The 21,864-nt window shown below is 35.7% G+C and overlaps 1 protein-coding gene across 1 annotated transcript in view; it reads left to right on the plus strand.

Moving 5' to 3' along the window:
• The first annotated feature begins 1,259 nt into the window (after window positions 1–1,259).
• Window positions 1,260–21,864, plus strand: part of LOC124638287 — a 45,453-nt gene continuing 24,848 nt past the window's right edge. Inside the window, exon 1 of the mRNA XM_047175219.1 lies at window positions 1,260–1,593. The gene's annotated coding sequence lies outside the window, so the exon portion shown is untranslated. The remainder of the gene's footprint in view (window positions 1,594–21,864) is intronic.

Raw genomic sequence — 21,864 nt, forward strand, 5'->3', positions numbered from 1 at the left:
GCGCGCCGTCGACACGGGTCTGTCGTCTAAGCAGACAGAGGGACGATGAGCCACCCAAACTCACCTCCCACAGACCCACGCCTACGGTGGCCGGGAGTCATCACGCGACACCCGGCGCCCATGGTGTCTACCTGGTCCAGCGCGGCGGCCGGGATGAGAGGTGCGTACTCTCTGGCGTTCCGCCTCCTCTTTCTCGAGCATGACCGCTTCGCAGAAGGAGGCGACGGCATCCCATTCCCTCTCGCCCCGGACCATGGCCTGAACCAGGGCCGGACGCGAGAGGTCGCCGCCGCCCAAAGCCTCGACGAGGACCCGGCGGTGCCCCTCCCATGTGGGGCACACCTGGACTGTGTGGTCCACCGTGTCCTCGGGGTTTATTCGGAACCTAAAACTGACATTACCACATGCAAAGGATAATTTAGATAACCTAAACCTACACCGAGCAACTATCGCGAAACCACAACGCAATGCAGTATTCTTATTAAAAAAATATGTAATAGTAAATCTATGAATAAGTTAACAACTTTTTTATAGCAGTCTAAACGCAGCATCGGCGTTGTAAACGAAGCATCATTAAAACATTAGCAAAAACATCGGATATGGCTCTTATGGAAATAGGATTAAGTGGAAATGACTCGGTATTACCTAACAGCCGCGTCGGAGGGGATTGCTAGTGATGCGCACACGCATATTTATGCGAATTCCGTGGGATAGATATTATTTAAATTGATTTGTGGTTTGATTTTATTGATGTTAATTTGATTGATTTGATTTTTGATTCGTACTCTCTAATTTATTGGTAATTTCAATATTTTTTTACCGTTACTCGTGGAATAAGACCATTCTTCTAAATGTGGATACATACATGCTTAGTTATATATCTACCCATTCGGATTTAGTGCTTCGGGGGTTTCAATCCTTTCAAGACAAAAAAAGCTCAAAATTATTTATTTATTTATTGCATAATGTAAACTGTTACGGATATGCATTCTTGTCCTAGCTATACATTGCCCTGTTAGGGCGCAGAGTTTCTTTAGAAGCATGATAGAGTTGGACAAAGTTAATCATAACTATATTATTTTACTGACATGATCTACGTATAATTTCTCAAAAAGCATAAACCGCTCAAAACTAGCCAAAGTAAAACGAAAGAGCTACAGACTTAAGTCAAGTATTTACATTGAGCGGTTCGGCAGTTGGATTACCGCACATCCCTTGCGACAAGACAAGACGTTCGTCTGGGAGCCTACTTTCAGTTTCTACAAATCGGCCGAACAGCAAACACGCATAGCGTTTACGCAACTTACCGCGCCCGCATGCGTCTGGCTGGCACACTTACAAAAAAAAAATACAAATTACAAATTTCGAACGCAGATAAAATAATTTTCCTTATCTGCGTGAATTGTGTGTCAAATTTTGCGCGCCATTTTAAATTTTGTTTGCGCGGGATTGTTTTCGTGTTATTTATTTATAGTTGAATTAAAATAAATAAATGAAACAATGTGTGAGACATTGAAGTGTTATGTTATTGTGAGAGGCTGTGATGTGTTTGTTTCGTGAAGTGGACAGCAAAAAGACACCATCTGTCGAAAAGTAAATATATTTTTTATTTCCTTTAATATTTTTTTACAGCAAGTACCATACAGTTAGATACTCAAGTAACATAAAGAAATAGATTTCAATTCACATCATGTAAATTTAAAAATAATTACTAATTATTTGCGAGACTATTTAATTAATTTATGTGCGACTTACCTATCACATCTTAAGTTTTATTTTGTTATTTCCTGGCAGACAGGTAATGAATTGAATGAGGTATAAAGACACTGAAAACGAATTATAAATACAATAAGATGAGTCGGTAAAGGTTAAGTAATTCAGCTCTATTTAGGGGCTGATGTTTTTCCGTATTGATATTTAAAATGACCTTTATAATTCGCAAGCTGTTTTCCCGCGGTTTTACTCGCGGCCCTTGGGAACTACCCGTACGGGGATAAAATATAGGTAGCCTATGTTAATCGGGGATAATTTAGATGTAGAGCTTCTCAACAGAAACAGTGAAGGATTTTTTTCTAAATAGCTTCATTAGTTACTGAGCCTTCAGGTTACCATCAAATAAATTCATTGTTCCTCTTTATTAAGATACATAACTACATAAAAATTAAGTATAGATTACCCTATAAAAGAAACAATAATCTAAAGAAGACCATGGGTAAAACACTATAGGTCAATATATTATCTAGATTAGATAAACCAACGTTAAAATTACGTAGGTATACAAGCTGTTGATCTGCATCCGTGCCATAGTCAAGGAGGTTAAAATTAAATACGTAAATAATCGATTTGAATTACGGTAGGTGGGAAACAGCTAATATGCGCTGCTTTTTTTGATGTTGTAATTTCATGGTATTTCAGAATTTAGCCCACGGTTAAACACAAATCATAACAGAATTGCCCCGCGGCCACAGTGTGTGCGTGATGGCAGCTATGTGTGCGTAGACAGAGAAAACTAATGTCTACGTGTGTGCGTGAGTGTCGATGTGTGAGTGTCTTATCTACGACATGACAGCGCGAGCGCGCGAGCGAGCGAGACCGAGTGATACGCGATAGCAATCATTTTACCTAAAGTTTCGAAAATCACCTTCATTATTGTCATTAACTTCGTTTTACTTTACTTACTAATTTTTGAGCATTTTAACACAGATATCTTATTAACTACAGTAATAAGCAATACTAGTGCGCGAAAGAAAGTTCACTAACATGTTAACAGCTGATTGATAAAATGTTCGTTTTGCTTTATCTTTCAGCATAAAGTTTTCGCAGTGATTTAGTTTTTATTTTTGAATTAAATTGGTTAATAATTAGAAATTTTGCTTCCTTCTTAACGGTCTTAGGACCTTGGAACACGGAAATCTTATTAATGACGTAATACTAGTGCGCTAAAGGAAAGTTCACTGACCTGTTAACAGCTGATTGATAACATTTTCGGTTTGCTTTAACATTCAGCGTAAAGATTTCGTAGTAATTTTGTTTTTACTTTTCGATTAAATTGGTGAAAGATGTGTTAGTTAAGTGTAGGCACGAGGTGATTCTTTCGGCTCGTAGGTATTATTGGCGTGGTTAAGAAATCAACTTATTTACACTAATAAAATTGATTAAGCTGACTACGTATTTACAAAATGTACAAATAAATAAATTACCTAGTTTAGTTACCCGGAGGTACTGTTCAAAGCTGTCACCTTCACACTCTTGGCACAATCGAGCACGACGAAGTAGCTGGTTGTCCTTCAGCTAACATAACACTATCACATTCGTTTTTAATGTGTCGAAAGCACTAAGTTAACGGTCCTAGCACATAAGTCTGTCACATGACCAGCATGACCCTCCGTGATGAGGGTTCCCGGTCGGTAAACATTTCCCGGAACATAGGTAGGTATGTACGGCTGTCATTGCACATCCTTGGCAGTCGTAACGGGTAGTCAGAAGCCAGTAAGTCTGACACCAGTCTAACCAAGGGGTATCGGGTTGCCCGGGTAACTGGGTTGAGGAGGTCAGATAGGCAGTCGCTTCTTGTAAAGCACTGGTACTCAGCTGAATCCGGTTAGACTGGAAGCCGACCCCAACATGATTGGGAAAAGGCTCGGAGGATGGATGGCTGTTAGTACACTGTTGTCACTGATCGCATACAGGCGGACCATCGCCACCAACTCGTGTTCGTGTAGTTTTCCGTCATCTCGCACTTTGTACCTACACGTCGCGGAATTCAAAGCGCACGTACGCAGCAGCGGCGGCGACATCAAACACACTGCTTGCCGTCGGCGCTTGTTTGTTCCGGCTTCAAGGGCACGCGGGGAGCGGCGAGGCGAGTGTGTGGGAGTACTCGCACTGTGATTGGGTGAATTTGGGTAGGCTGGATGATCTACGATTTTTATTGAACGATCGTTGCGTATGCTTTGTGCATGTATCGTTTGCGTTTGTGTGAGTGCGCAGCGCGGTAGTAAGGCTAGTAACACACGCGCCGAATTAAAGTACGGCTGGGTTACACTGACGGATATACGTAAATAAGAAAAAAACATGAAAAAATTACCTACCCATTTTTTCGTTGATTTGGGTCGAGAATCATTAGCATATTTACGTCCTTGACTATGGCACGGATTTTACGAACTTTAGGTCGTGAATAATATAACCCTTATGTTATTCACGAGCTAAAGTTAAAATATGCAAAGGGTCAGAAAGGAAGAGATCTTTCTCGGTTCAGAACTAGTCACTGCGAACTCCCGACCTTTTGTGTTACACAATTTGCAAAATACCTACCTCTTGAATCTTGCTTCATTGTTTGTATTATATTGTAGTAAAAACAAAAGTATTATTTTTATGCAATAGCAGCGTCCGCATTCTTTTATTTTTTTGTACCTATCTATAATCTTGTCTAAAAAATATTATAGGTACCTATTTATTAAGTCTGTTACATAATCTTTAAATTACTAAGTTATACAAATAGGTTCCTAAATCTACCTATATTAAAAAAATGTAGAGATTTTTTTGTTTGTTTGTATACTGAAACGATTTGAAAAATTAATTCACTGATGGAAAGCTCCACTCTCACACTCTTCCCGAGTAACATAGGCATTTAAGACGCCACCGTGATTTTGATAGCCGTTTGCCATGCCAAATTATAGGACTACCCGCTTACCAATGGATCTGAAATTTTGATATAGGTAAATTGATATCTTTATCTAGATTCTGCCAGAACGAAAACACGATACTGATAATTTTACTCGATCATAATTAATTCCGAAAACACGTCTAAAAAAGTACTATTTTTGAAATTACAAGGAAGTTACACTATCTTTATGTTTCAAAATTACTCTAATATATTCTTAACATCAATATTAACGTTCTGTCAAAGTCATTTTTCCATAACTATTACCAAACATTTTTAATTAAAGTTTTAAGATATTGGATTTTTTGAGCGGCAGCGATCATGATAGACGCTACGCAATTCTGAACCTTATGTCCGTGCTCTAGCGATTGATACACAATATGTACGGAGACGAGCCAGTCCGGCGATAGCCCTCGTCGAGGTCGGACCTGCGCATGTTGTCGCTCCGGCCGTAGGTATAATAATTTGTGACGATAACTCAGATTTGCGCGCGGCCCTATGTGTGCGTCGGCTTGTAAATATACAACTTTCGCTCGTGTGACAGTGACGTCGTCCGAGCATGACGTGTTCTTATCGCTTTTTGTTATGGGTACAGTCGTTTACAAAAATGTCTAGTTGTTCACGAAGAAAATGTTTAAGGAGTCAGGTAGCGTTTCAAAAAATGAAACAACATCCAAAGCTTTTTATTATTACATCTTACAGTTTTTCATTATTTTCTCATAAGTTTTTTCAAATTGACATTGACAGTATCTAAGAAATAAATGAGGTGAAATATCTAAGATGAATTAAATACTCCTTACATATTTTCTAGCTCGGGGTACGAGGACAATAAATAAAAGTGTGGACTTGATTTTTCAAGTAGCGATTCAGAATCATTATAAATAAATAAATATTTTTATTGGGTATTAAACAAATCAAAAACTAACTTAATAATTTCAATAGATATTTACACAGATAAATAAACATTAAATTACGTAATAACTGTTTTTCCTTAAACAGCCGTAACCCCTAAATAACTGTATTTGTACCCGACTGTACCTCTTGTCACGCACACAAAGTCACTGTATATGTACAAGGGTTACCCACACATAACCGCGCGCAAGACTGAGTTGAACTTACTATAAGCACTCTGAGAACAAAAAATCTATGGAGACCGTGTTATACTATAAATTCTTTTTTTTTACATTATATTATTATTTATATTTCAGTTTTAATAAATATGTTTAAAAATGAATTACTTAGCTTCATTACTTCTTTGATACCTTACAGCTTCACTACATACATTTATAGCATACATAACACACAAGATCTGCGACGCTTTTATTCCTTAACCACTTAATTTTTACTAGCTGTTTAACGCGATTTTAGCCGCATTCCCGGGGAACTTCTTCCTGTGCCCGGATAAAATATGGCCTACATTCACTGGGGATAGTGTAAATCTCTAATTGTGAAAGCAAATCAAATCAGTTAAGCAGTTTCAGAGCTTATACAATCCACAGAAACAAACAATCAAATCTTCCCTCTTTATAACATTAGTATAAATTATTTAACACTGGTCAAACGCTTTCATTTGATACCCATATTGAGAGAGCTATAGAAAAACAATGCAATTCAGCATTTTCTGGCGGTGGCTATCTTGGACTTTAAATAATATTATACATGATTCTACATACTTATCAAGCCCTTTCATTTGATATCCATACTGAAGGAATTGTAAAAAAAATATGTTATTCGCCATTTTGTGGCGGCGGCCATCTTGGGCCGATATTCACCAAATAAAGCTAGGAACACTCCCGATTAATTTCATTTCAAACAAAAAAACCTAAATACATATCGATTCATCCGTTCTGGATATACAAACACACATACACGACACACCACACATACATACACACAACCATACGCGTCCAAATTATCATATTACTCTTCATAAAAAGTTTTCATTACAAATAATTTTTGTAAGTACAACAAAAAAAAATCCGATCAAAAAATAAAAAACTTAGGTAAGTTGCGGCTCCCTATCTTCCCTGTTCGGTTCTCCTGACCCCGCGCTGACCTCGGCGTGTGCGATTGGCGCGAAATTCAAATTTTACACATTGAGTGAAGAGTATAGCTTGCGCGACGCGATAGACGCGGAAGTGTAGTGGGCGGAGCTATCTAAAATCAAAAAATCCGCGGTGCGGTCTTAATCCCGGTACGAGCAGCAGTTCCTATGGGAAGCTGGTGAAACCGCAGGAAAAAATCTAGTAATTTATATTCGATTTGATTCTTTTTAGAAACGACTACAATAATGTTAATAGTTTTTGTTTGTAATAAATGTAGGTAGGTACTGTTAGTAGTTACTAAATATTGTAATGCAGCATAATAGAATCAATTAGCCAACGGCAAAGTATGGCTAAATGTAGACGTTCGCAATATTTAAGAAATTATTCAATAGGTCACGACATTCATGAATTAATGGTTTACGAAAATTATGGTGAGATCTAGTCTAAGCTCATTAACAATTAATTGGTAATTTAAATAAAAATATACAAAGCAATGACCGAAGACTGCAGATAAGATGATTAGTTTGAGAGATCACAAGAATAAGAAGTGGCTGGTTAAGTACCTATGACGACAGATAGAGAGGACTGAAAGTCGAATAGATAGCGCCGACGCCAAATAAAATTGCGAACATGGCAGGAGTAAGAAGGCATCTTAGATCAACCAATCAACAAAGCGCTAGTCAGGGATATATTCCAACTTCAGTATTTAGAAGTACCACTGGGTATTCTATCTGTTCGCAAAATGAGAAACAGAAAATGTCCAATTCTTGCTTTGTAATCTATCCGTGTTCCTACAGGACCCAGTAATTCTTCTAAAACCCACAAGTTCCTAGCGCCACTCTTGAAGGCTAAGTACCTATTTATAAAGGCATATCAGACATAGGTACCCACCTACATACACACCCACTGACATTCAGATATCCTTACCTTACGGTCAAGATTAGGACAATTTTGGTACTGGTCATTATGACATAATAGATCTTTAAACCGACTGCCTAAATTCGACCAGACCCACCCACTAATCATTAGTAAGCTATATGTTGAGATTCAAATCTGCACGTAGACCATAGTAATGTATTATTTATTACTACATATTTCTCAGTTTCACCCGCGTTCCGGGGTAATTACCCCAAGTAAAGTGACTTTCCATTGGTAAGCATTTTCAAAATGGATTAAATGAAGTCCTTAAACATCTTAAACCCACATTTTCTTATTTACAGTATTGGTTTTTACATATTTATAACAAAGAGTGGAAATGAGGAACATGTTACAAGCAAGAATGTAAATAAAAAAACTACGTTGACTTAATTAGTAGTAAAGGAATTGTTTGTGAGAAACATAGTACAGCTAGGAAGGAAGTTGACGACGAGATGGCGGATGATAGACATGTGTGTTGTGGAACCGCATTGAATACTAAGCATTTCTGTGAATTTGATTAATTGTACGAGAACTAGTGATTACAAAGAATATTGTCAAAAACAGTTTAGATAAAGAATACCTACCTACATAGAATAAACCACGCTATGCATTTTTGATAACTGATATCAAAAATTAATTGTCTCCATAAATTCTAAGCAGAATTCGGAAATAGTGACTTAAATAGCCATAAAACGTAAATAAATGATGAAGCTAATACCTTGAAGAGCACTAAAATAATAGAAAGAATCACTGGATATAATAAAATTAATATTAATTTAAATTATGCCTTTTGAATATGCATAAGCTGCCTACAGTCATTCGGACTATAAAATCACAGAATAAGTTCAAACATTAAGACATTTCGTAATAATGGTAATAGTAATTGTTCAATTAAACGGGCTGACTTTCCTCCATTATGCACGGGTGATGGTGTTTCGTAACAAAATTTGACGCACAATTTGGCTCGGGAGATGGTTCGCTTCGCAGCATGCTCTTCTCTATTTAAATAAGCTCTGATTAAATAAGAAACCCTTAAGAAACTTTTCGAAAGTAGCCATAGTCTGAATGTCATGAAATACTTTTTTGTTTTAAAAATAATACGCAAATACAATTGAGACCGTTATACATAGGGATATAACGACAATTAGCTACACTATCATTCATTTCCGTTGTTAAAATAAACACAGCAACTCATACAAACACGGAGCGAATTCGGCATCCACGTGTTCCTAAACGAATCCAAAACAATCAGTTGTTATTTTTATCACAATGACAAACTGCAAGTACTTAGCAGGCTTTCTCTAAACACAATAAATGTTTATGTTGGATGGAAAACAGACAGTGAGACAGCCCTAGTGATGGTGAATGTAATAATTGTGACTCATTTGAATGATCATAAAGTTAATTTCAAAACGTTTGTTCGCAAATCAAGCCAAGGCAATTAATGTAACATCTGTATATTTGAATACATTAAATGATTACTACTAAGTTAATTCATCTGTATTAGATCCACCACATAACAATACACTTCTCAGAATTTTAAATAAGAATAGCATAAAATCCTATTCAATATTTATCACGTTTTCAATGATAAACAGTGTGACGTTGACAAAGTAGCCACACCACGTGTGTATAATTTTAAACTGTCACTTGTTTTAACGGAGAATGCATCGTGGGAAGGTTGTCATGATAACAAGCTATGGCCCAACGTCGGAAACAGATAGGGCACGAACGCCTAGCAGGTGCTATACTCAATGAATGGATCCTACAATAAATTGTAACTTTACATTGTACAACGTTATACTCGTATATCAAAAATTGAGAAATATTTACCAACTGTTTGTTTGTAAAAGTAATGAACATAGAGAAAGGGGACGCCTAAAATGTGACCTTGGGGGACGCCTACTCAATAGAGAGTTACTAAACTTCGTAATCGAATACTATTGAAAAGATAGAGGTCCGATGTGCACTTTTCTGTTTTGTACTTAAGTTTTCTGGTCTTTGTTTCTTTATGATTAGCTAAAGTCTACCTTTATATTATGCTCGTTAGCGTGTCGCAAAGTCGTGAGGTTTTCAAAGGCTTGCGGTTGGGTTACTCAACGTTACGTATAAGTACCTGTCACTTGTAAATCTGTTTCCCTGTCTAAAATTAAACAAGCTAATATTTCTTGCCCATCAACAAGAAAGGTCAGTGTTAAACTTATGGTGAAGCATGATTTTAATTATACTGACAAGTTGAAATACACAATTTCGTCTTTAGCAGTAGTCCGAACTTTCAACCACATCAATCAACATCTATAAAATTCTTAATTGAATTTTAGGGCTTCTCTAAGCTTTTTAAATTTTTCAAGCATACATAGGTTTCAACATCAACAACAGCACACAGAGAGTACCTACCTAAAGCCTGTCAACTAGTAAGTGCAAAACGTGCATAACCAGATTCAAGTCCTCATTTCAAAGGCCTAATCTAAAACAAGCTTATCCCCCATTACGAGTTCGTGTACAAAGGATTATCTGACGACTAATACCGTATTAACTTTATGATAGTCTCCGAAAATGGCTGACCAGTCGTTACGCTTGCGAAATCTGGGGTTAGTGGTGGATTATGTGAAGGTTATATTGTTACAATACAATCGCTGATAGTTTGAGACTTCACATATGCCTGTTCTTCTTTATCGTGTTAGTCGTCGTCAGCTGTTTTATCGTCACATCTCCTCTCACACACAGAAGGATTAAGCGTTAATCACGACGCTTGACCAATGCGGGTTGGTGATTTCAGACTCTACAGTGAGATGTTTTCCTTCAACTTTAATCAGTCATTGGTGACTAAGGTTACTTAGAGAGTTACAATACAATCGCTGATAGTTTGAGACTTCACATATGCCTGTTCTTCTTTATCGTGTTAGTCGTCGTCAGCTGTTTTATCGTCACATCTCCTCTCACACACAGAAGGATTAAGCGTTAATCACGACGCTTGACCAATGCGGGTTGGTGATTTCAGACTCTACAGTGAGATGTTTTCCTTCAACTTTAATCAGTCATTGGTGACTAAGGTTACTTAGAGAGTTACAATACAATCGCTGATAGTTTGAGACTTCACATATGCCTGTTCTTCATTATCGTGTTAGTCGTCGTCAGCTGTTTTATCTTCCCCCCTTCCAACTTGCCCATAGTCTTAGTTAATTCTGGTAAATGGAAGATAACCTGTTTGAAGGGTAGCACAATTTCAACCAAATATGTAGGACACCAAACACCAAGGAATGTAGATGTCAAGGAACACAGAGTTTAATTTGACATGATTAGCTAATCGAATTCACACATTGATAGATTCTAACACCGATCATATTTCACTAATTCAAGTATGTAGGTGTTGATCTCCAAATTCTACCACGGTTCTCGTGAAGGTTCTATGCTAGGTATCCAGTTTCGTGGTTATTCGATACTTATCTAGCTGGGCCGTGAGAAGAAATTGATCTTATTGCCTTGAGCTAATATGTTTAGAGTGCACGAAATTAATCGGACGTATTGGCTAAACATCAATTTGAAAGAAGATATGGGAATAAGGTAACCGTTTAATAGGAAAGGAATTTGAAAATTATATAAGCTGCTATTAAATCATAGGATCTTTATATGCAAATCATTGTAGTGTTCTGTTCTTTGAGTAATTGCTTACGTTTGCTATAATTGTCGTGGTAAAATTATGATTTTCGAAATGTCTCTTCAATTGAAATAGTAGCTTAGGTAGTAGTAGGTAGTAGCTAAGCTTAGGTATATCTCCTCATAAAATGTCAAAAGTCGAAATCAAATTTGCATTTTAAAAGTTTCATGATGCTTTTGACTATTTATTGTAAATTCAAACCAAAGCCAGTCAATCAAATAGACACAAATAAGTACCTAGCTTATATATGTAGATACAACCATTTAATACGACACTTATTGTTTAAGTTTCATTTATCACGGATACTATAGTTATAATCAACAGAGTATCAGTTTCCGAACATGATCAGTGTTTAACTATACATTTTCCTAGCCTAGTTATGATAACATCGAATATTGATGTTTGTGGAAAATCGATATAGAATCGATAGATGAGCTTGTTTATATTGCAAGTAAATCTTTGTTGATAGATGACTCATATAAGTTTAGGTAATCTGTCAGTAAATCATAAACATAATAGTTAGATAACATTATTGTTTTGTCGTTAGTGTGATAGGTACTAAGCAAATGCTTTTAGCTGGGCCCCGATTCTCCTAATTTTACTTAAGCGTCATACGATTCACGTTCGACTCGATTCGACTGAGATCCGATCCCGACTCGATTACGATTGAAGCGTATGTGGCATTCCGCTATTTTTTCTTTGAAATAAACGTTTTTATCCTTTTTTGTCATTCAATAATGAATCATTTTGTCTGCATATGATTTACGATTGCAAAATGATTGTACAGCAAACTACCGTATGGACCAAAATCACCAAAATAGCAGACCAATCAATCGCACACCAATCAAATGTCAATCGAATACGATTGGTCTTTTATTAGTAGCAGAATGCCCGATATGGTTAAAACTGCTATTGCGATCATATTGCGATTCGATTTCTACTCGATTTTGACATTTTTAACTTAGGAGAATCGGGCCCCTGTTTGTTTCGTTGTCTCAAAAGGAAAGTGAGTAGCTACGGGAAAGATGATATCATCGTGTAAAGCTTGTTTTGGAATATAAAATTTTACCGTACCTTAGTTTTAATCTACTTCATCAGATAAGTTCTTCTGTATTCATTTACTTGAGTAATGATTACGTGAGATTTTTTTTTACTTTCCTATAAGCGTTCGCTTGACGAAGGTTAATTTGATATCCTCAAACAAATGCTTTTTTGTTCTGCACATGAGGAATTCGATCTCAGTGGCGTGCATTTGGAGAGGCCTATGTCCAGCAGTGGGCTGCTATAGGCTGATGATGATGATGAAACAAATGCAATATATTTTGGAACTCAGGATAAAGCCACGCTTTTAACATTGTCACTTCAAACAAAAGCTCTAATAATTTGTCCGTTATATTTCAATCATCGAGCTTGTTATAAAGATCACTTTGTACATAAAAATCCGCATTCAAAACAAACCATTTTAAGTGCGAATTTCTACCTTTTTAAACATAGGTAGGTACAGTCGCACTCGATCGACAGATGCAACGGTATGCGAACAGAGAATTCCGAAATTATTCGCAAGGCCGGGATGTCGCAACGTTTTATACATATCACCTAGATATTGCTGTTTCTCAGCCGTCCGGACGGTCCTATCTCAAGATCGGATAAAGGGGATTGTTATTGTTGAAATTTATTGAAAAGGACGTTATGTTGCATACATCGGCATATGATGCAGGGGTCGTTGCATGTAATGATGTGATTATTATTACCTACTAGCTTCCGCCTGCGGCTTCGCCGACGTCGAGTTCGGTTATATCGCGTTTCCAAGGGAACTCTTCAAAAGTTCGGGATAAAATCCTAATCAATAATAATAAAAATCCATCTCTATCTCTGTACCAAATTTCATTAAAATCAGTTCAGTGGTTTAGACGTGAAAGCGTAACAGACAGACAGACAGAGTTACTTTCGCATTTATAATATTAGTAGGGATAGGGATATCGCTTTTCTCATTAGGGTTAAGTAGGTTTTTCTTTGCGTCCAAGGCGATGTGAACTTCAGGTCGTCCGTTTTTGTTCGACAGAGTATTATGGTGGTCTGCAAATTACTCTGCAAATAAAAATATTGAGTAAAATATATTAAATTACTTACAAATCGAAACGTATGCTAATAGGGATAGTAAAGCTGATGGAAGTGACATCCACGTTGGGTAGATCCGATATTGACTGATTAATTATTACGTAACACTGTCAAGCAATTGACGATTAGACCCACTTACGTTTTTCACTAACTAGCCAAATATTCAGCCTACATTATTTCTGACGTAGGAAAATGTAGCAATTCTTATAAGTATTTTTGTTGCAACTGCACTCAAAAACTTGCTCAACTTCAACTAAGTCTACAAAGAGGTGACCCTTCCTTGTAACACATTGCAATAAGTTTGCTTCTCTTATGAAACGTGACCCGGTTAGTTTTGCCTTAGCACTGGTCACTACAATGCATTTATCACTTTCTGAACGAAGTTTCAAACATAGGTAAATATTTCATTCATCTGTCCCCTGGTCTTTCTGTTTAGGAACTTGGTGTTATTATGTAGAGGTTTTGCCAAATAACATTCCTTCTCCGAAGTTAGCCATCGCTGCTAACCCACAGCGGGAGGGGTCATTTGATGATTTTACGTCGATAAAAAAAAAAAAAAAAAGACCAGTGAATGTGCAGCAGTTGCGGTTCTATTATTATTTTGACGAACTAAAGCTTCCTTTCTTAGAATGTTTTTGATAATTTAAAGAATGTTCCCACCAATTTACGGTCCATTCATCTTTTAATCAAGCTGCCTATCTTACATATATGTTTTTAGCGGATTGATTTTTACGTGAACGATGCATAATATTACCCAAAAATAATGTCTCCAAAAGTTGAAAACCACATATAAAGACGAATTCACGGTGTCATCTCTCAAGTTTATCCCATAACGAGTAGAACACCGTACCGTAGGAACGCGGTCAGTCGGTCTCAATGTCGTTTGTATAATATGCTGTAATCCAGTGAAAAGTGTTGTAGGTACGGCGTTGCGTCAGCGTAGGACGATATCATGCAACATGCGATCAGTAATAAAAATGTAATGTACATTTTTCGACTTATTTTTGCACATATTATAATGTTGAGCCAAATTAAATGAAGTTCAGTGTGTCTTATTTTCTGTTAATTTACATTATTATTAATTTTTTTTTATTTAAGGAGGTGATGACACATAAAACAAGATAACATAGGTATTATCCGCTATTCAGGTAATATTCGCTATTATTGTTTTTTCTTTATTAAGATAAGCGCAGTTAATACATAATACATAGTTGGTAGATACATAGTTGCTAGATTTGATTGTTACAATGTTTGCTTACTTTCTACAGACATTAATCAGTAATTTAATAGGGTGAAACCGCCATAAGGAAATACAGTTAATCTGCTGTTATCATTTCCTGACCAACTATAGTACATTAATGAAACTTCTACAATAATATAAAATACAAATCGATTTGAAAATGGGCAATAAAAAAATGCTGAACTGATATTATGTTTTTGTAATTATTAATTTAATTAAATAATTTACTTTTAACACTTTTGCATAAAGCCGACCCGTCCGGAGTTGCGGTCACCATGCGTGTGCGCAGCTTTCTCCTCTTTGTTTGACGCGCACCGAAATTATGCTCAAATGATTTATTGACGTGCTTAATACCCGTTTTACAACTTAGTTCATTTTGATACATCGAATTTGCTATCATATTTTTTTGGCTTAGAATATTTTTTAATAAAAACTTGACACCGGATATTTTTTTTGAGTGCATAAAAAATTGCAACAAAACTAACGTAGATAAAGTTAACTTACATCCGGAGAATAATTGCAGAGTATAATAATAATTCGTATTGTATTCTCAAAACCTTGTAGGTATGAAATAATCGGTTTTCAGTTGTAAGTTATTTGAATGCACATAATAGTCGGATTTAAGATAAACGCTAGGTATGGGAAAACGGATGCTGAGTACATTCATACGTCTGGCAATGATCTCTGTGGGTAGTGAGTTACAATGAGCTCTTATCACGCTATCTCGTGTTTTGAAGTTATTTCGCTGTATGTTCGTGTTAATGAACATTGAAGATTTCATGCAGCAAAAGTGGCAAAAATTATGTAAGACTCCGTTTTATAGTTATGAGGTTCCGTTGTTTAATTCTTGAAACTATACACTTGTACGATAAATTACATAAAAGGTAGTATGCGACCGGATAAAAAGCAGCCTATTGTGTGTGATATAAATACATATAAACTACATATGTTGCTAATATTTCCGTGAAAGAGTTGCCAACATAAGTACCTATACACACATCGGAAGATTGATGATCACTATCAGCACATACATCTCAGCTCTCTTGTGTCTTTATATAAAAGTGCTACATAATTTGGTTGGCTGCTTAAGTTACAGACAGTAAGACTGGTGTCCTAAGAATATTTCAATTGTTTGCAACATTATGGAAATAAGTCACAAAGTCATAAATCACAGACTGTCTTACAAAACTTTTTATATGGCTATCCTTCAAAAATGATAAATTACAATCAAATAACATGATTAAAAGAAATAGGTATGCTTTATTATAATTAATTACGTTTCTCTAAATGTCAATTAATAATTGTTAAACATTTATACTCGTCTATTATTTAGTAATGTTCAAGGTTTTTTTAAATACTGAATAGTGGTAAATATTTGGGTCAGCGTATAAATGAATAAGTATAAACTATTGTAGAAGCCTCAGATTGTAGTATAATTGGATTCTTAATCGATGCCATGAATGTAAATTGGTAGTATAAGCCATAAACTATTGGATGATACGATGTTTTATGAATAAAATGATATACAGTAAGCGATGCTTCCGAAAATGGGTTTAAAGTATCTTACAAAAAAAACAAAATTCCTTTATTCTGAAGATATATTTTCGCATAGCTATTCGCTGTTTCTAGACTGACTGGGCTACTTATGTAGACCAATTAGGTGACGTGTGAAAAATCGCTTTAAAAAAAAAGTGCGAGCTTTCAATATCGAAAGTCGCTTTCCGCTTACTCTTTATCCCACAAGAGATTTTATTATGTGTTAATGTCATTTCTAACTACAAGCATCGGAAGTCGGGGTCAGAAGTCGTATGACATCATACCGACCTACGAACACGTTTTTATACGAATATTAACACTTCATTGTATCGATACTTTTGTTCCAAAAACTGAACGTTTTGTATTGTTATGGGTGGATTGACCTGAATTATATAGGTAGGTATGTTGTTGTGGACTGTACCTGCTGTTACAGTTCTTTTGTGTGTGTTACAACTTTGTCTACTCCTTCGCAGAGATGTTTTCCCTGGCAGTTCCTCCGCTGCAACTGAAAAAAATATTATTGTCTCTGTCTAAATTATCAAGTATATCTTATCAGAGATTTAATTTTCATCTTATGGCAAAAGAAGTAGCCAGCATTAATGAAAGGTTGAATCCTCCTTGGTACCTTTCCATTAGATTTTTTTTTCTTTCATTTATGGTTTACTGTTTGTAAATGCTTCAATATCCTTCGATCCATCTTCTACTTAATGTAATTATCTAAACCTTTACAAACTCGTACATACATATATGGTATCTTCTCTATTAATTAGCTGTTTATGAAAAAACATCAGCTATTGAAACATTCTTGTCTATGGCTAAGTAAATGGTACTGATGGTATGTTGTAAAAATGTAACAATGTTACTTACTGAGGGCAAATTATGATAGATGCTTTAGGACCATATATTAATTTCATCTCTGTGTGTATTCCTGCGTATTCGTGTATCGGATCATAATGGTGAGTTGCATTTAACTACATTTAACCATAACCTACCGTGAAACTGCCATCCATTGGTGAAATCGGCAATTTTAACAACTGAAAATTATGGTTTGTTCATAGTTGAACGGTGCAACTCAACGTCACAACGTCAGTCTTGTTAGTTAAATTAGCTGTCTAAAGAAACAAAACGACGTCTTTAAAAAAAAGGTGCTGTAGTAGGTATTAACAGAAAGAGCAAAATGTGATGAATTACTCGTACATTATTGTTAAAGCACTTGTAGGATAAATAAGTGGACTTTGTTCTTTCACGGTCTTTCGCACGATTGTCATAATGAATTGATATTATTTACGATTATTCTTCAAATGTAGGTAACTCTTTTTAGGTTTTGTGGCTGTATGCGTATTATGTAGGTACTGTATTTTACTTATCATATCATTGAAAAAAAATATCGGATTTATCTATCATTTAAAGCCTCTATTGCCATATTTCAAGGCAAAGGTCTACCTTCTTTACTTTCAATGTTTGTACTTCCAAAAAAAAAAAACATATTGGTATTAGAAATGAATTTCAGTTACCAAATGTTTCCCCGCGTCCATTTTAAATTGACGTTTCATGTAAAGAATTTATCAAGTCAGTTCTGTAGTTAAAGGCGCGGAGTCTTTAGAGGCACAAACAAATAAAGACAAACAATAATTCTTCTTTATTATATCAGTTTAGATTATTATAAATCTACATATACTTGCACAATAGTTAGCTAGGCCATTAACTTGTAAGAACGGCTTAGCCGTAGCCTTAACGCTAATTACGGCAAACTACAGGGCTTAGTAACGGAAACTGCAGCTTATGATTTATTTATAATTTTGCATATTAATACCTTATTACTTTACCTTTGACCTTATTGCGTCACTATCTTTGTATAAAATTACCTTAATAAATTATAAATTTACCTGCAGTGTGTCATGCGCTGTTGTGTTGCCTAGATATTGAGGCCGGCCTATCTCTTTTGGTATGATTCATCTGCCTTGCCTTTTCCCAACTATCGTCGGCTTCCAGTCTATCCAGCTGCGTACCAGTGTTTTAAAAGGAGCGACGGCCTATCTGACCATTTCAACCCAGTTACTCGGGCAACCCCTTGGTAAGATAAAGAAGAATGACTTTACGTGGAACCGACCAATAAACTTCAGTAACCAATTTGTTTTCAGTGTTAGTCATACTAATATACTTACGAAGTACGAAATAATTGAATGTTCGCATAGCTACGCTACTTCCGCCAACCTACTTATTCTTTTATACCAAGACTACTAATAGTAATATGCTACCAAGTACCATATTTAGCGGATTTAAAAAAATATAATAAAACAGCCTCAAGAAATCATTTTATTAAATTAAACAATCAGATAAATCGAATTAATATTAATGACGAAGTCACAGTGGCGCCAATTTGTACGTTTCAAGGCTACATGCCAACCCCTGAACGGATAAAAATTAAACGAAAGACACTCCAACATGACTTTAATTAATATCCGAATGTATTGTTACCATGGAGAACAAAAAAGCGGAGATGTCATAAAGGAAAATTTAAAATCTCCTAAAAAAATAGTCCCCAAAATGCAGGTGTTCGAGGGACGAGGATCGTTTGTATTCGCCCTTATTCTTTGGCACTTGTCCATTTCTTGTAATAAGAAAATCGTTGATAGATATCTCAAAGAACCCTAACGCCTCGTTACTTTAATCGTATTGGACATACCCACTGTACATATTTAACCTAGAAGAAGGCTCCTGATTTACCGGCTCCGTGGCATCTCCGCTCATCTTTCCTTACTCCGTGGCTTGTACGGAGTTCCCCATTTATACGTTTGAGAAGATATCCATCCTCCGAGCCTTTTCCCAATCATGTTGGGGTCGGCTTCCAGTCTACCCGGATTCAGCTGAGTACCAGTGCTTTACAAGAAGCGACTGCCTATCAGACCTCCTCAACCCAGTTACCCGGGCAACCCGATACCCCTTGGTTAGACTGGTGTCAGACTTACGGGCTTCTGACTACCCGTAACGACTGCCAAGGATGTTCAATGACAGCCGGGACCTACAGTTTAACGTGCCATCCGAAACACAGCTAATGGTGTCTAAGATATACTTAGAAAGTACATACAAACTTAGAAAAGTTGCATTGGTACTTGCCTGACCTGGGATCGAACCCTCGCCCTCATACTTGAGAGGTTGGTCCTTTACCCACTAGGCCACCACGACTTGTTTGAGAAGATACTATCAATTTAAATCGCGTTAAAATGTAAGCGGCTATCTTGAAATTCTTTCTTGACGGTCAACGGATTTTTTTCTTTATTTAAACAGTTTATCAGCTAAAGTCAGAAGTTAATTAATCAAGTCTTCTTACATTGTATGTGGATTCTTGATTGCTTACAATTTATGAACGAGCGTATTGTTACCTCGTATCTGATTAAAGTAAATATTTAAGTGCAGTTTTCGTGGGAAAGACCATTGAAAGCAGCCACGTGGTGTAGCTAAAAGAGTAATCAAATAATAGTTACTACTAATATTATCCGTTTTTAGTTGGTCTGGTCTCTGGACAAACTTGTAAGAGATCAGAGTTCGAGTTGTTATGCTTTTCTTCCTATATATATTTTATTGTAAAGCTCATCATCATCCTCCGAGCCTTTTTCCCAAATATGTTGGGGTCGGCTTCCAGTCTAACCGGATTCAGCTGAGTACCAGTGCTTTACAAGAAGCGACTGTCCATTTGACCTCCTCAACCCAGTTACGCGGGCAACCCGATTGGTTAGACTGGTGTCAGACTTACTGGCTTATATTGTAAAGCTAGACTAGCTGAAAATAATATTAATATCTAAGAAGCAGATAATAAGTTATTCTTTCTTTAGTTTACGTATACAAAGAACTATAAATTAAATACCTTGACTAATCTTAAACACATTATTTTGGAATATAAAAAAAAATATTTTGGCTTTCAAAGCTCGGGTCAAGGCATAATAATCATTATGTCTTTATCATCGCCTTGATGTCAATTTTCGAATATTTTAAGTTTTTATCGATTTAGAGAATAATGTATTATCGATTATCATATCGATTTAATATCGAGTCACGATTTAGACATCTGTATTATTGTCTGTTAAGGTCTTGCACATTTGATATTTCTGACAATGACATCGACAACGTTAAGTTTTTAATTTACTTTTCTAAATGAATTTACGATCGTTTTAGTGACCTTTAGCGTTAGGTAATAATTTGTTATAATATTGACGCAATCGTAAAATTATTATTTATTTTTATTGTAATCGAAGATTTTTACTTGCCTACTTTTGTTGGTCGGTTAATAAAAGAAGCAAAATGTATATGTATAATGTGTGTGCGGTGTAAATAGAAAATGATGGCGACAGTTTGGAATTAATTACAAATTAATAAAGTATTAAAAAAAACGAGAAAGGTTCTTAACCTTCATCCGTTGTAAGGTTATACCTAATTTACTACATATTTAAGCAATTGAAAAAAAAAACCTTAATTTAAAATTAAGTACCTCATGTATATTACGTGTATTGTGCAAGAGCCATAAAGGCTTATTTAATAAGATATATTGTGCATTCGTTTATAATCTAGCACCGGTAATGCTCGTAAATATACTAAGTAATAGGTGTTAAGATAGAGCGATGTCCTTACTTACCACATTAATATGAATTATTATGTGCGCAAATTAACTGATTATATCGCTAACTTTACTAAATAACTAGCTTAATGTGCTGTCAGTTTTTTTTGTCCTTGTGTTGAAAAATAAGTATTGTTTGACTGAGAATTTGGAAGGAATAGTTAATAGTTGGTTTGTCGAAGATTATTCAGAAATGAGTGACACGAGATTTACTTTGTTTTTGTATTCAAAGAAGAAACAAAATTAACCCCATACAAATAACTATATAGGTACCTAAAGTTGTATTGAATGATTTAACAACCAGTATCACTAACAAATAACGAAAAAAATCGTTGGTTTGTAACTCATTACGAATCTGCAATTAAAATAGGCCGATTTTACTACATCCCGCATAGAACACTATTTGTTTAAATTCGATACTGTAACAAATATGCATATTGCCCAATTGTATTATATTTCAAAATGTACAGTCACGCACTAATTGTACTCATCTGATCACGAATCGATATTAAATCGAATACCAATTGATCGATGATCGATACCGCACGGCTGATTCGATGTTTACGAAAATGGTACATCTCAATTATTTGAATGTTTTTTATTCAAATGCTAATCGCATCGTTGTGTATTCGTGGTAATCGTATTGTGTAACATTATTTCGATTATGTTCTTCTGTGCAGAAACTCGATTAACATTCTCGATTCGACTTTTTTGAATGTATTTTTAATTGCAGTTACTGATAGCCTTTAGTGTTGATAAAAGATAAAATAATAAGTTACCTCTTATGAAACATCGATTCGAATTCCCCTTGATTAATTAGTGACGTTATTTATTTTGAAATCGCTTTAATCTTTCAGCTTGCCTGCAAGCTTTTTTTGTGTATTTTTAAACACTAAAATATCATGATGCATTTTTAAACACAATAATCGAAACTATATTTATTGATTATTTCATAACAATAGTTTTCTGAACTGGGAACCTAAGAAGTACATATATTTCATTCCACTCTACATCACCTGTATATTTTTTTCAAACAAAAGCCAATTAACTACCTGAAGAGAACCTTGGGGCGCA

This window comes from Helicoverpa zea, chromosome 17 (assembly GCF_022581195.2).
Source record: "Helicoverpa zea isolate HzStark_Cry1AcR chromosome 17, ilHelZeax1.1, whole genome shotgun sequence".
NCBI classification, from domain to species: domain Eukaryota; kingdom Metazoa; phylum Arthropoda; class Insecta; order Lepidoptera; family Noctuidae; genus Helicoverpa; species Helicoverpa zea.